This window comes from Pituophis catenifer, unplaced genomic scaffold, assembly GCF_029215685.1.
Source record: "Pituophis catenifer annectens isolate HBS135680 unplaced genomic scaffold, rPitCat1.0.hap2 SCAF_4, whole genome shotgun sequence".
Classification (NCBI taxonomy): domain Eukaryota; kingdom Metazoa; phylum Chordata; class Lepidosauria; order Squamata; family Colubridae; genus Pituophis; species Pituophis catenifer.
In genome coordinates this window covers 127,918,317-127,923,247 of record NW_027256884.1, presented here as the reverse complement: position 1 = coordinate 127,923,247, position 4,931 = coordinate 127,918,317, and positions in this window count along the sequence as shown.

Below are 4,931 nucleotides of genomic sequence, written 5' to 3'. Positions count from 1 at the left end.
CAAATGTGAGCGCACGCTTACACGCGCCCCATCCATGCATGCACCCGGCCTCCCGCGTATGCGCCCGGCCTCAAAAACATGCCTAAATAGGATGGCATAGAGACAGGTCAGGTGGGTGGGGCCACCTGCATTTTCCGCTACCGGTTCTGGCGAACCGGTCTGAACCGGCAAAATAACCACCTTTGCAAACTTTCTAAGCAGCTTATAAATATAATATTAAAGTGCGCCTGTCATTTCAGATCCATCATGGCAGCGCCTGTTAGCGGGCATCCACTCACTTGCTGCCCGCCACGTCCCTCACCTTGTTGTGTGTCTGCCGCATCACTTGCCGTCCCCTTAAAGTGAATGGGACTGTCGGTGAGTCAACGGTGAGTCAGAAAAAGAGCTGCTGCGGGAACAGAGATGTTCGTTGCTCTTCAAAGATTGATTTAAATCAAGCCTTTTTACTAGTGATTTCAATCATGATTCCAATCATGATTTCAGTCGTGATTTCAGTCGTGATTTCAATCGATAGATAATCTGCCATAGATTATCATCGGTTGCAACTTTCACAATCAGCAGGCCCAACCGAGGACTGCTCAAATCCTGCCTTAAAACTGCCTTAAACTTTCTTAGAGCCAGTATGGCCTAGTCAAGTGGCTAAGTTACCAAGCTAGAAACCCAGAGATGGTGAGTTCAAGTCCTGCCTTAGATATAAAAGTCAGATGGGTGAGTTTGGGCTAGGGGTGGGTTCTAAATTTTTTTACTACCGGTTCTGTGGGCGTGGCTTATTTTGTGGGTGTGGCTTGGAGGTCATGTGACAAGGTGGGCGTGGCTAGCTGATCAGAGTCATTTCTGGAAGGTCCTCGCACTTACGACCGGTCCTTGCACTTACGACCCGACTCATTTGTTTGCTTTTAACACTGATCAGCTGTAGGACGGCCCTTTGAAGCCCCGCGGCAAGAGTTTAAACAGTTTTTTTCCCTGTAGTCATCAGCTGGGACTCAGGAGGCAGCAATAGATTGGGGGTGGGGCCAAATAAAAGGTAAGAATAACGTGGGGGTTGGGGGGTGGGAGGGCGTCACCGCTACCGCCACCGCTCATATCGTCACCGCTACCGGCTCGGCCGAACCGGACCGAACCGGGAGAAACCCACCACTGGTTTGGGCCAATCACCAGGAGACAATGAATTCTAGTCCCATCATAGCCATGAGAGTCAGATGGATAACTGAGGGAATCACCAGGAGATGGTGAGTTCTAGTCCCACCTTAGGCATGCAAGCCAACTGGTTGATTCTGGGCCAATCACCAGGAGACAGTGAGTTCTAGTCCCATCGTAGCCATGAAAGTCAGATGGGTGTCTTTGGGCCAATCACTAGGACAGGGGTTAGCAACCTGCGGCTCTGGAGCCACATGTGGCTCTTTCATCCCCCTGCTGCAGCTCCCTGTCGCTGAAAATATGCATCACAACTGTCAATGCGTGACACACACCGACGCGCAATTTATTAAGCTTTTCAACCCCCGGTAAGCCAACCATGGATAAATCCAAGAAAATAGAAGAAAATAGAATCTTTAATTCAACTATATATGCTAGTTTTGTGGCCGCTCAAGAAATAGTCAGGCACAGGAAGAGTTTTGTGGCTCCCGGTGTTTTCTTTTCTGTGGGGAAACGGGTCCAAATGGCTCTTTTGAGTGTTTAAGGTTGCCGACCCCTGAAGTAGGAGATGGTGAATTCTAGTTCAGCCTTCGAACATGAAAACCGGCTGGGTGACCTTGAAAACAGTCACTCTCTCTCAGCCCAACCCACCTCACAGGATTGTTGTTGCAGAGAAAATAGGAGTAGTATTAGATATTAGAGTTTTTTTAACAAACAATAATAAAAACGGGATAAAAATCAGCTAAGTAAAGGATGTTGCCATTCACCCTGTGCCAATCTTCCTCACCCAAAAAAAGTCCCAACTGGCTGGGCATCCTGGGAGTTGTTCCTGCAAGGCCTTGGTAGTACAGTGGTCTAAGGCACCCTGTTATTAAGCTGGTTATTAAGACCAGCTGCCTGCAATTACTGCAGGTTCGAATCTCGCCAAGGCTCAAGGTCGACTCAGCCTTCCATCCTTTCTAAGGTAGGTAAATTGAGGACCCAGATTGTGGGGGCAATAAGCTGACTTTGTATAAATATACAAAAGGATGAAGGCTGTTGCTTAACGCATTGTAAGCCGCCCTGAGTCTCCGGAGAAGGGCGGCATATAAATCAAATTAAAAAAAAAAAAAGACGCTGGATTCAGATAGCTGGATGGTAGATCTTCCAGCAGCTTCTTGAAGCAATTCGGTTAGATAGGGAGATTCCTGGTTTTTTTTTTTTTTAAAAAAAACTTCTCTTAAATCTCCTTGTAATTTCGGTGGGAAGGCAGCGGTGCAATTCTCCTTCGGCAGCATTGGGTTTAATCATCCGAGAATTCTTGATCTGCATGAATCATCCGCCGAGGAAGGTTGGCTTGGAAACTGGCAATGTCAAAAAAAAATAATCTTTGCAAAATCTGCTGTGTGGTTCTTGTTTTGTTTCTTTTTCCTTCATGGGGCTGAGAGACGACAGCAAAGCAGGCTGCCGGGGAATGATGGTAGCTAATTGTGCTGCCCTGGCGATGACCGAAATCAGAGATCACAACGCAACGAGGGTTTCTCTCTATACGGAACCACAGAGTCGTTGAGGGGGGCTGAGTAAGAAAAAAATGGTATCTCACTCTACATATTTTAGTCGCAGCTAGAATAGCGTTCGCCCAACAGTGGAAAGAAAAAGAGATACCGGCTAGTGCCCAAATTATAAATAAAAGTATTAGAGTGCGCTGAAGCGGACAGAATGACGTATAAGGTTGAAAGAAAAAGAGGATTCTGAATTTTTTTCAAAGTTGGGACCGTTGGTATCGGTGGTTGAATAAAAGGATTGAGATGAAGTGAGGGCCTAAGTCAATATGAGGAGAGATATATTTATCCAGATTGAAAGATAATGGTATGAAAACCATATTTGGGGATTATTTACTTTATTCTGTGTTGTGGGCATAATTATTTATTAATGAGGGCAGGTGTCAGGTTTCGATGTCATCTCAAATAAAATAAATTGCATTTCCAAACGAATAGTCTTTGACGAAATCTTTCATTTTTATTAAGCATGACAATCTGTCCCCGATTGTGGCGTAGCCAACACTGACTTCCTGACCCCAAACCTTCCCTTTCCGTTCCCCAATTCTCTGCGTCTCATTGGCCATCTTCCAAATCACTCTCCCCATATCTACTACTTCAGCTCCCAGGAATGTCCCCCCTCCCATCTCATCTCCTAGGGGATATTATCTTCAGGGAAAATAAGTAGGTGAGAAGTCAAGCGTCCTCTTGCCAGCTGCCCCCTCTTCTCCTTCTTATGTCAGCACTAGAGTAAATGCAGGTTGAAGTGCTGACATCAGGGTCTAAGTCAATATGAGGAGAGATATATTTATCTAGATTGAAAGATAATTGTATGAAAACCATATTTGGGGATTATTTACTTTATTCTGTGTTGTGGGCATAATTATTTATTAATGAGGGCAGGAATATTATCTGCCGGGATAGACGTGTCTGTATGTTTAGTGTTATGAATGGGGGAGGGAGGGAGGGAGGGGAATGTATGGTTTTTGTTTTTATGTATAATCAATGTTTTTGTCTTATGTTCACTTTAACTTGGAAAACTTAATAAAATTTATTTTTTTTAAAAGAAGAACAACAGAGTTGGAAGGGACCTTGGAGGTCTTCTAATCCAACCCGCCACTGCTCAAGCAGGAAACCCTATAACCAGTGATGGCGAAGCTTTTTTTCTTTGGGTACTGGAAGCGTGTGGGCGCACACAACAGCGTGCGTGCCAACACCCATAATGCAATGGCCCACACAGGCCCCACCTCCAGTGCATGTACACGCTCTTCCCGCCCCCACGCATGCACATGCGACCCCCGTTTTGGTGCTAGCAGGCCTCCCTGAAGCCTCCTGGGACCAAAAACAGGGCACAGGGGGGCACCGCACCCCCACCCCACCTCGTGCATGCGTGCATGACCCCCTACACCAGGGGTGAAATGCTCCCGGTTCGGACCAGATCACCCGATCCGGTAGCGATGGAGGCGGGTGGTTCGGACAACCAGTAGCAAAAATCCCTGCCCCCACCCCCCCCATGCCCAACTGAGCTGCACAATCATCAGAGGCTTTTTTTTTACTTTTAAAAGCATTCTTTCTACAACCTCTTCGGCCGAAAAAATGCTTTTAAAAGTAAAAAAAAAAAAAAAAGCCTCTGATGATCGTGTGGCTCAGCTGGGATCATCCAAGGCTTTTAAAAGAAAAAAAAAACTTTTTTTTCTTTTAAATGCCTCTGACGATCCAAGCTGAGTTTTTGTTTGTTTGTTTTGTTTTTTATTAAATTTATATACCGCCCTACTCCCGAAGGACTCAGGGCGGTGAACAGGCACAAAATAAAATACATACATACAAAAGTTAGAAACATAATTAAAACCAGATTAAATAATTTAGCCCGAGACAATTAAAAATCCCAATCATTTAAAACAGATTAAAATTTCGATTTAAAAGAATTTTATTTTAGTTGCCTGATCGTCAGAGGCATTTAAAAGAAAAAAAAAGTCTCTGCCGATCAGGCAACTCAGCTTGGATCGTCAGAGCCTTTCGAAAGCTCTTCGCCAAAGAGGTTGTAGAAAAAATGGTTTTAAAAGTAAAAATAAAAAAAAAATTGGCCACGCCTACCCAGTCACATTACCCCCACCACCACCAAGCCACGCCCACAGAACCGGTAGTAACAAATTTTAGATTTCACCACTACCCCCCACACACGTGTGCCCAACCCCCCACCCCGCGCATGCACAGGCGCCTCCCGACAGAGTCCCAAAAATCAGCTGGCCGGCGGGAGGCACACAGGCGTGCGTGGTGGCG